Source organism: Sardina pilchardus, chromosome 8 (assembly GCF_963854185.1).
Source record: "Sardina pilchardus chromosome 8, fSarPil1.1, whole genome shotgun sequence".
Lineage (NCBI taxonomy): Eukaryota > Metazoa > Chordata > Actinopteri > Clupeiformes > Clupeidae > Sardina > Sardina pilchardus.
In genome coordinates, this window is record NC_085001.1 from 26,209,100 (window position 1) to 26,220,352 (window position 11,253).

The 11,253-nt window shown below is 46.4% G+C and overlaps 1 protein-coding gene across 7 annotated transcripts in view; it reads right to left on the reverse strand.

Annotated features, from left to right (window-relative positions):
- The window catches only part of ncor2 (nuclear receptor corepressor 2), a 109,852-nt gene extending 98,849 nt beyond the window's left edge, over positions 1-11,003 (reverse strand). For 5 of the 7 annotated variants that reach the window (XM_062543415.1, XM_062543414.1, XM_062543417.1 and 2 more), the window contains exon 1: positions 10,705-11,003. The gene's annotated coding sequence lies outside the window, so the exon portion shown is untranslated. The remainder of the gene's footprint in view (positions 1-10,704) is intronic. The other 2 variants (XM_062543413.1, XM_062543416.1) reach the window with 1 other exon arrangement.
- Positions 11,004-11,253: the final 250 nt, after the last annotated feature.

Below are 11,253 nucleotides of genomic sequence, written 5' to 3' on the forward strand. Positions count from 1 at the left end.
ACACTCGCTCGCTCCCTCCCTCCCTCTCAGCCACAGTGCTTCCCGGAGCGGATGACGGCTCCTGGAAAAACGAGTTCCTTTGTCTGAGTGCTGCTGTGACATCATGCCTGCTTACTGTAACGTGTGTGTGTGTGTGTGTGTGTGCGTGCGTGTGTGTGTGTACAATAGAGCCAGTGATGGTCGAGTCAGGAGGGCACACTAGTAGGAGCCTGCTGATCGTCCACAGTCTCTGGAGTGTTTACTGGTGTGAGCAACAACAAACACACACACACACTAACTCACTCTCACTCACTCTCCCTAGAGACCATCATACTGTAAACCATGCTAAGCAAGACGGCTCGGTCACACACACACACACGCCCACGTCTATTCTGAGAACAGGAAAGGAGAGGAGGAGTGTACGAGAGATAGAGAAGGACAAGGAGTCTCACTAAGCCAAACAGACAGAAAGTAATGGAGTTGGTGAATGGAGTGTCTGTGTGTCTGTGGTTTTGTGGTGAACGGTTTAAAATTGGCTTGACTTTCAAAAAGTGACAAATCAAATCAAAATCGCAAATCCGTCCGAAAAATTGCAATTAGACATCTTCCCCAAATTGTGCAGATCTATGAGCCATCACTGTAGTGTGTGCCTGCGTTTAAGACCATTGTAGTAGTGCTGAGGCGTGACTGTGTGTGTGTGTGTGTGTGTGTGTGTGTGTGTGTGTGTGTGTGTGTGTGTGTGTGTGTGACAGCACAGGAGGTTCCACTGAGGACTTGTTGTGAGCAGTGCTTTATGGTTTGCACGAAAGGGTGGGGGAGGAGGGAGGGGGGTGCAGACCGTCGGTCTGTTACTGTCAGGCTTTCACAGTGATGTGCCAGTCCCATACACACACACACACACACAGAGAGAAATCTGTGCCTGCTGCTGCTCCCAGTGAGGCCCCAGCTCAGGCCAACACACCCCCGTTTCATAAGCTGCCACCCTGTTTCATAATCACACATCACAGACAGGGTGGGGAGGGGGGAAAGAGAGAGAGAGAGAGAGATACAGAAACAAGAATGAAAGAAAGAGCAAGAGAGAAAGAAAGACAGAAAGAAAGAAACAAAGAGAGAGCAAGAGAGAAAGAGAGAGAGGGGGGGATAGCACTAGTCAATAACAACTCAAGAGCGGTGTGAGTTGTGTGTGTCCTATCTGCCTTCCTTTCTGACAATGTCATTCAAACTCAGAGATATGACTGTGCTGTGTGGGAGGAATGGTTGTGAAAGTGTGAAGGGGAACATGACTGACAGTGCGAAGGAAGACAAGAAGAAGGGATGAAAGAGGAAAGCAATGGGGTGGGTGGGGTGGCGGGAGAGAGAGAGAGACAGTGAGAGAGTGAGAGGGTGAGAGAGTGAGACTGACTGTTAACCACTCCCAGCCTGGGGCCCCCTGCTCTGACTGAGGTTGTTTTCCACGATGGCCGGGTTTGGGCCACTCCCTCTCTTACTGCGTTTAAGCCGCCGAGAGCCCAGGAGAGATTACAGCATGACCCCTATGCTTCACTAGGGTGGGGGTGGGGGGAGGGAGAGAGAGAGAGAGAGAGAGAGAGAGAGAGAGAGAGAGGGGTAGGGGAAATAGAGAGAAAGAGAGACAGACAGACAGACAGAGAGATACAGACAGACAGACAGAGGTAGGGGAGATAGAGAGAAAGAGAGACAGACAGACTGACAGAGAGATAGATACAGACAGACAGACAGACAGACTGACCGAGAGATACAGACAGAGAGATACAGACAGAGAGACTGACAGAGAGATACAGAGAGAGAGAGGCTCTTCAAAGCCCTACTTGATTTCTATTACAGTTAGTTGAGGTCAAGCAATCGGACAGGATAAGAGATAATGCATGCTGCTATTTGCTATTACAGCCCTTCAACTGCCTTGACCTGCAGCCAGTTAATGTGCTGTGTAACAGCAGGGAGCGCTTTTGTTGGCATCCTAAAGAAATGATTCCTGTTTTTTTAAACGGTATTAAATGACCACTTTCTGTCACGCCACTTCATTTCCACAGAAGTATCAATGTCAGAGTGAATCAACATCAGTAGTAAACAAAAGGCCACTGCATGACTCAGACCTGTGGATCAACTAGAACATGAGTCGTGAAACACAGCTAATGCCAACGAGTCAACAGAGCAATACAGCCTGGTGAGCATGTCTATTGAGTGGAGGTTCATTACAATTCTAGACTATCAATGCATAGGCTAACTTTCCAATTCCTTAACTGTACAGTCATTTCTTGTGTATAGGCCGCATTGTATAAGCCGCCCGCAGGGCAGTGTTTTATGCAAGTTAAAAGACACAAAACCATATTAATACCATATTAACTGTTCTCGTCGAATCGATCAACCTCATTGCGGAAGAATGTATATTGTAAGCTGCGGCTAATAGTCGGGAAATGATGGTACAGGCTTAGAGGCAGGCTACACCAGGCACGTAAACTGAGGCGATCTGTTCATAGAGCGTATTGCAGCTAGAATTAGCACCCCGCTATAATCAACGGAACTGGCTACACCAGATTTGAGAGCGGCACGTACGTTCAAATAAATTAGACCGGTCCACTAAAACTGTTTTCATGCTCCGTGAACAGAACAATTCAATTGCTCACACCCCCAGTGTGGCCCGACTGCGAGTCCCAGATCGCTGAAGACAAGTGGTGTCTGCTCATCTGATGGAGCCTCGAGTGTCGAGGAGGAGACGAGAGCAATTTAGAGCACTCTGACAAAGCCACACGGCACTCCTACGCACACGGGCAAACGGACTGCACAATTAAGTAAAGGTCACCTCGCCACAAACACACACAAAAATCACATAAATGGCAGAGGATGTGGAGGGGGAGCCTGAAACAACAAGCTTGATGTTTGGCTTCAATCAAGGGCTCAGTCTTGACGTTGAGCTGCCACACTGGTCATGTAACTTACTACTGGCAGTGCAGCACCAAACCAGTTTTTAGGTTAGAGTTTGTCAACCCTGAACTTTGCTACATAGACAAAGACAGAAATTGGAAAACAATAACGATCTGTCCCTTTTTTTGTCAAACATAGGCTTCAAAGGAGCAGAGGAGAACACCAACGTTGCCAAAACACTCAGAGGTCATGTTTGCAGAATGGCAGAGAGAGGCAGACAGACAGAGAGAGAGAGAGCAACAGACAGACACAGGCAGGCTATAAACGTGAGCAGACTGAGCCTGGCACTGTCCAGCGCGGGGGGGTCAAGCATTGGCACACAGGGCAACTAGCCAGAGCCCCCAGGGTAACATGCTTGGACCACTTCCAGCTTAACACACACACACACACACACACACACACACACACACACACACACACACACACACTGTGCTTACGGGATCGACCATTCCCGTGTTTCTATAGACACTCAGGTCCGTTTTCCCCTACACACCTTCACTCAGCACGCGCACACACTTTCTATCTTCCTCTCATTCCCCTCCCCCCCTCTCTCGCTCTTTCTGGATGTTATCCAGTTTCCTGGAAATGTCGGCACAGCAGCTGTGTTGGTGGGGAGATGGAGGGATCGAGTGAGAAAAGGAGGGAGGGAGCGAGTGAGAAAGCGAGTGAGAAAAGGAGGGAGGGAGAGAGAGGGAGAGAGGAAGAGAGCCTGGGAGGGAGGGAGGGAGGGAGAGAGGGAGCAGGTTATAAATCTCACTGCAGAATGGGACTTCTGTCTGAGTGGGCCACAAGAGAAAAAGCAGCATTTAGGATGTCCGTGCCACATCTATAAAAACACACGCCGCGCTCTAAACACACACACACACACACACACACACTGTAGGCAGGCACAGAGTAAAGCAACCCATTTCCATACAAGGAGTGAATTTGAGGAACATTCTCTCTCTCTTTCACTCACATACACACACACACGCGCATGATGATTCTGCATATCTGGCTGGCAGGCAGGCTATTACTACATATGGATCTTTTTTACTCCCCCAGGAGACAAAATACAAACACACGGTTTCCATATTGCAGATAAAAGGGGAGCGAGACTGCACTGGGACAGGCATCTGAAAGACTCTCTGGAGGCACTCGCTAACCAGAGCTGTGAGTCACTGTGGGTCACATGCTCCGTTCAGCTGCCCCAGTGTCATTTCAGATCTCCATCTTGATACGCAGGGGCAGGGGAAGCTAAGGTGGAGCGTCTACTCTGATACAGGAACTGGACACACACACACACACACACACACGGCATGCTGGGAGGAGAGCCTGCTGTTTGGTGTTTGGAGCATTAGTGCAGCTGTCTCCTCTGATTTCTCTTGTGTGAGGTGGATGAGCGGGCTCTCCCTGCAAAGGCCATGGAGGGGAGACAGAGGGGAAGAAAGAAAGAAAGGAAGAAAGAAAGAAAGAAAAGAAAGAAAGGGGGGATGCCGGCGAGAGGGAGCTCCGCTTAGGAACTAGGGCTGTTATTAAGTTACAAGCATTAATGGTAGGTATCTCTGGGACTCACACCAAACTCAGGCACTGGCAGAGACAGGTGGAATTCCTGGTATTCTACTACTAGGGAGCCCCAGTAAGCCTAGCGTGTTGCTTCGTTAATGGAGTGACAGTGGGATATCTGCTACACGTCTGGCCCACTTTCCAGTCCTCAGTGAGGATACACACATGGCAGTAGAAGAAGTATAGGACCATGCAGCTGGTCGCACCGACAGCCAAGGCAGGTCACACATCCCCTCTGCAGAAACTGGGGTCCATGGCGGCTCAGCAGGGGAGAATGGCCACCATCTTGGCTCACAGAAATGCTGAGCCCAAATCAGACCGTCATCGAGGAGAATTCATTAATGGACATGTCTGTGTATGTGTGAGCAAGAAGAAGTCTTGTCCATAGCTGTAGGCCTGCACCAGCCCCAGTTGAAAGCTTGCCTTCATGCCCTATCCGGTAGCGGCCGAGGGTGAAAATAGCTTCCCACATCACAGAGCTCACAGCTACTCCAGTGACTTGCCGTTCCAGATGGCATTTCACAGCATGCCCACATTTCAGGAGCATCACTTTCAAGACCTTTCACGCACAAGACCAAGCAGCCACCACTTACCCTTTTCCCTTTCCCAACCCCTCTTGTCTGGGAGTCAGGCCTCCATTTCCCATATTAAACAGAAAATACACCAATAAAAACTGACTGCCTCATGGCAGCAAACGATGACAATGAGCCAGCCGTAATTTGAATGAAAAAGAATCTCCAGTGCAACAGACTAATACTAGTAGGCTCGATCACCAACTGTGATCTCTTCGGTGTGCCTTGGAATTCCATACTGATATACTGATAAGCGGAACACAACTCTTTAGATATAATGTCCAAAAATGTCACTCAATTTTGACAAACATGTCAGATAAAACCTTCTATTCTAAACATTCTAAGGGATGACCTGTGATTTCACACAAATCATTGGACCAATTTATGAAAACTGCACTTAAAGGGATAATCCGGAGTGAAATGCACTTTAGATCAATTTTTCGGACTATTGGGAGTACATACGTTGAGTTGACACCAAAATCATGTCATTCGGATGTATTTTGAGAAAGTCCGAGTTCACCGTTTTTAGCCAAAACTCGTTAGCCTGGAAGTGACCGGGGCAGGTCCTTTCGCCACTACAAAACGCTATTTTTTATACCTCTTCTACTGTTCCAAACAACGCTACACTTACTTAGGGACCCTCTACTCACTACCACGTAAGTGTAGCGTTGTTTGGAACAGGAGAAGAGGTATAAAAATAGCGTTTTGTAGTGGCGAAAGGACCTGCCCCGGTCACTTACAGGCTAACGAGTTTTGGCTAAAAACGGTGAACTCGAACTTTCTCAAAATACATCCGAATGACATGATTTTGGTGTCAACTCAACGTATGTACTCCCAATAGTCCGAAAAATTTATCTAAAGTGCATTTCACTCCGGATTATCCCTTTAATTAAGTATGTCTCACGTTCAAATACCTGAAGTGGCCGCCCTGCAGTTATCTCCACGGCTAAATTACTCAAGGAAGCTGTGAGGGAGAGTAAGCAAATATGTGCGGACACTCCTTGGACCTTTCAAAAGCAATTACACACTAAACCTTCAACAGAGTTGGGGCCGCATTCCACACACACAAGTTAAAGTACACAGACATGTGCACACGTGTGAACATCACAAGGAAACACATCATTCATACACTCAAAAGGAGTGTATTCTTAGAAACACAAAAATGCATTTAAACACACACAGCTTAAACGCACATATTAATATGCACATACACACATAGACACAGACATATTAATAGTCACACACACACATTAATAGTCTCACACACACACAATAGTGACCCTCTCTCTCCTAAGCACAGGGGATGAATAGCCTGGCTGCCACAATAAATCCTCCTGTTTTAATTCAGCTGGATTCTTGCTCTGTCCGGCTCAGTGAGGGATAGCCCTTCAGGGCCCCAGGGCTCAGCCACTCTCCCACAAACTTCCCCGTTCCTGGAAAAACAGATAGCCGACCGCGCCACCAGAATGACCCTTTACTGCTCTAAAATGGAGATAAACCACCCCCCTATACACACACACACACACACACAGACACACACACACACACATACACACACACACACACACGTGAAGTCTCATCTGTGTCAGATCTCTCTGATGAAACAACCTCAACACATGTAATCCACCTTTAATCTACAAACAAAACACCACTGAGTGTTAGGCAAGGGAACATGACAACAACCAAAAGAAAGGGAGGGGGAAAAAAACTCAACTTTTCAGCAGCATTTTTTACAGCCTGGAGGCAAAGCTAGATGTGGTCAGTATAAGCTTATGACATCTTCAAAAAGGAAGAGAGCTAATGAGATGCAGATAAGCCATCTATGCATCTGTCTAAAACAGCTCATCAGAGATCCTTCACCTTAGTGCAGCGGTTCATCAAGAGGAGGAAACCCACCACTTCTGTAAGAACTGAGGCCAGACATAAAATGGCCAAAAGTAATAACTACAAACTAATAACTGATGGGCCCAAAAGTAGTTAAAGGGAACTGCTAAACATAACGCTGAAAACTCTCCTTTAATTGTGTACACAGGCACTAGGACAGTTACCCCCACCCCCCCTTGTCTGTTTCTCTCATCAGCGCAGAAGACACACACATTGACTGTACAGGACGCAGGCGGAATTACTCAACGCTCACATTCACATGCGCAAGGAGGGGGGGAAAGCTGCCTTCTCACACAGGAAAGTTCGCCTAAATCTCAGTAATGAACTCCACATGGTCTGAGAGAGAGAGAGAGTGTGTGAGAGAGAGAGAGAGAGAGAGAGAGAGAGAGAATCTGGAGATGAGCCACAGCCAGGGATGAATGAGCTCGGTAGCACAACAATGACCAAGAAGGAAGGGCACAGCTCCTGGTTAATGGCAGTGCTGTTTGCTTCCCACTTTTTACCATAAATGTCCACTGACAGTCTAATGAAAAATACCAAATTGGTGACCTGGAACCAGGACAACCTTTACACAAAACTTAACCATCTCAGAATAGCAACGCTTAAATTGCACTGTAAATTCAGAGTCAGACGCAACGGGAAACAGAAACACATGATCTCGCCCAGGTCAAGTCATGGCCGCATTGCATTAGCTGTGCAAGGGCTGTTGCAGAAGTAATTTTTGCTGAAGTAGTCATGGTATCAAGCTACTGTGTCTTATCAGCAGTGTTGCAGGAATATCCACAATAGAGGTATTGACATTTTACACAGAATAAAGAAGTACTGCCCTATTCTCATGAGTCATGACCGCAGCGATAGCGGTCATAAAGGCACAAATGAAAACCTAATTGAAAAGGTTAAATTTTGAGCTGAAACAGACATCAAACCACAGCCATTTCCTGCTGCCTTGCCACTAACACTATTATCAGCCAAGCCAATAGCAAGGGCTGGTATACTTTTCCCGAGGCCTCATTTCCTAACTACAATGGGAAGGTTGGGATTCAATGGAGCATGTTGTGCTGAGCTAGCCTAAAGCCTTAAGGTTGTTTTCAGTACCGTAGCAGCAAGCTGTAGCTGCTGTAGCAATATTAGGCAGTCTTACGCCTTCCCAGTCTTTATGGGCACACTGTACAGTGTGTAATGTATTTACAGTGGAGCTGTAAAATCATAGTGGTTTGGTCTCCCTCTGCTTTGGCACATTGACACTACCACCACAACTGTGATTCTACAAACTGAGAAGAATCGTGACTAAGAGAACAGGAAAAAAAACAATATGGCCCAAAATGGGAGCGCCCCATCCATCACACCACCTTCCCTGTAACACAGAGACAGACAGACAGACAGACAGCCAAGTGACACTACCATAATGACTTCAGAGAATTTGGTGGATTGCCTTGTCTTTGGTGTACAAAGTCTTAGTGTACACACAACTCCTTAAGGTTGCAGGGCTTAAGCCTGTAACTCCTTGTTATATTTCCAATAAGCAATGTGGCAAGTAAACAGTAATAAGTGCCAATGAGCGATGCCGCAATAGAAGCAAACACTTAATTGAACAGTAACTTATTGCTTTGTTTTAGGGAACAAGCTGAGCTCCATGAGAGCAGCTAGAGGGGCAGGAGTGATGTAAGCAGAGGAGAGGGAGAGGAGACAGAGGGAAGCACTGCTTGGTCATGCACAGCAGAGCTTGGGTGGAACACACCAGTTGAGAGGAGTCCAAAATAATGTGTTGTTTTCAGGAGGCATTCCTGGCACAGTGTAAAGAGAGAGAGGGAGAGGTTACCTAAGGCCATTTCTGTTTTGGGTTTCAAGTGGAGGGGAGAGGGGAGGGGGGTATTATTGGCTCAGATTATTAGACCAAGCTTTGTTCGTTGCTGTGAGACGCAATGGGAAAGAATGCATTATCTGCTTTAAGAAAACTTCAGGGTTGGCCGCTTGTCTGTAATGTAATTCAGAGGTCGGAATCTCGTTTTAGAATCTTCCCACTGAATTTTGGGAGCAACTGCTGACAGCAGCATTTAAGGTTTACTGTTGTTGGCTTGGGTGTTATTCTTAAGGGGAAATACAAGGTTATACTTACTAGTCATATCTACCACACACTGGTGCCCTACCCGTTAAAGGAATTCCAAGAAACTAAACAACCAGACTTCGTCGTCTGCATACATTAAAAAGATAAAAGTTACGAGATTACTTAGTAGCCGTCTGCAGAAGAGGGGAAATCCGTGGCTAAGGGCATTGCACGAGATGTGAGGGTTGAAAAAAATATTTTTGCCATTTAGCCGGAGGACAGGGAACAACGCGTGTGTCAACCCAGTGAAATCAACCTGTCAAATCTTGGCGTCAACTGCTCTTACAACCATTTTACGCCGTATTAACCATCTCGTTTGCTGCTCCCAAACACGTATTCCGTTACGTAACAAAACGGGCAAATCCACCAACTTGCGGAGATGAGCAAGAGTTTACGTCTAAATTTAGACATACCACATACCACACAAAAAAACATGTCCGACCACGAACAAGTACCTAGAGCAGAATATTAAGATTGATTTAGATATCGAGCAAATTAACGATAGTAACAGCTCCGGCGCATCAGATAAAACAGTGGCGGCACATCAGAGTACATTCGCTCTCAATGCATTGATGCAAGCCAGCAGTCTTGCCCAGTTTAAAAAGATAAGAACAGCACTGCATGCGGCAGTGATTTCTTATCTCGCCCTAACATTGGCAGACGAACACTGTAACAGAGATTGACAAAGCTGAATGATCACTATGTGTCCATGCCCTTTCAATGACAGGATATTGGTCAAGATTCATTGTAGAATGTGTCAACGTTAACGGGAAACTTACACCAAGCTCTGCTTAACGTTTACCAACCTCAAGGATAACGTTACTGGGAAACAAAAACAGCGTTAGCCACAAATGACTGGCTGACAATCCTTGTTATTGTCATCAAATATCACTACTACGGTCTGCAAACTATTCAACATAACAAGGGATAGTATTCGTGGCTACGTTAAACGTTTGTCATCATTCATATGTTCCGCTTATTAATGTTAGTCAACGTTGGTCAACTAATTAAGTATCGTAACTGACTAGCTAACGAAAGTTAGTTGGCACTGGGTGGCTGTCGACACCATTCAAGATAGCCGGCTAACTAGCCAACGAGGGTAGCTCGCCGTGCACAAATGACTTGCTAACCAATTAGCCATCTGCTTAACAGGGCTGCTTGCTAGCTCACAAGGCATACAACAAAAACATCGCCAAGCATCCCTCGCGTTCGTTAAGGGTTCGTGCAACCCGCTTCCAATAAGACAACGTTGTATTGAGAAATGGACAAACAACACTTGACTACTAATATCAGCATTTTAGCTAACCAGACATTATGGATAACTGGATAGCAAACGTCAACAGACAAACGTTAACATTGACGCTAAATGTTACTACACAACTAGCGAACCAACTAGGCAGTTATCGAAGCTAGTTATTGGGGGTCTGGGTTTCCGCCTTGTTTTGTAATGTTAGCTGTGGCTAGGTTTCAAAGGCGAGTGGTTTGTGAACGCAATTACAGGGCTTCTCACAGCCTATTCCAACGGCCGCTAGCTACCTAGCACATGCTAGCGTGACAACCCAACACATATGGGGAGGGAGAAAGACAACTAGCTAGCAAGCTATCTGCTAGCTGGGTAACGTTAGTTAGCTCACTGGCTAGCAAAACGGCTAACAGACAGTGATTAAAATGTTGTCTTACCTCTTTTTTAAAATAAGGTATTATACAGCAAGCAGAATTCTTCTAGTTTGCTAGTTTTCGTCGGACGAGAAATTGAATAATAATCCACATAAAAACAAAGACGATGTTTTCGCTCTCATCTGCTCAGCGCAGATCTTGCTAGGTACTTGTGACTGTCGCTCCAGCTCCGAGTGAAATGCTGAACCGCCTCTCCCTGACAGACCTCTCGATAGGTCGTACGTTCTCGCGCTCTCTTGGTCTTTTCCTTTTTTTGCAGTGTTCGCCCACTCATTTCATCCCAATGGCCCTTGCCAAGTATATGCTTCCATTCTTCTCTTTGAATCTCGCCTTGCGGTAAGCCCTTAAAATCCCGATTCGCAGAAAAAAAAATCTCAGTCGCTCAAAAGACTGCTGGACTGGATCCCCGTATTGAGTAGTAGTTTGCGAGACCGCTCAACGTCAAGTGCATTTTATTTCATTTCTTAAAGGGCCAGCACACAACACACAACACTGAAGAAAGGAGTACGACGAGTAGCCTACATCCATCCGATTTTGTCCCTGAGCGCATTG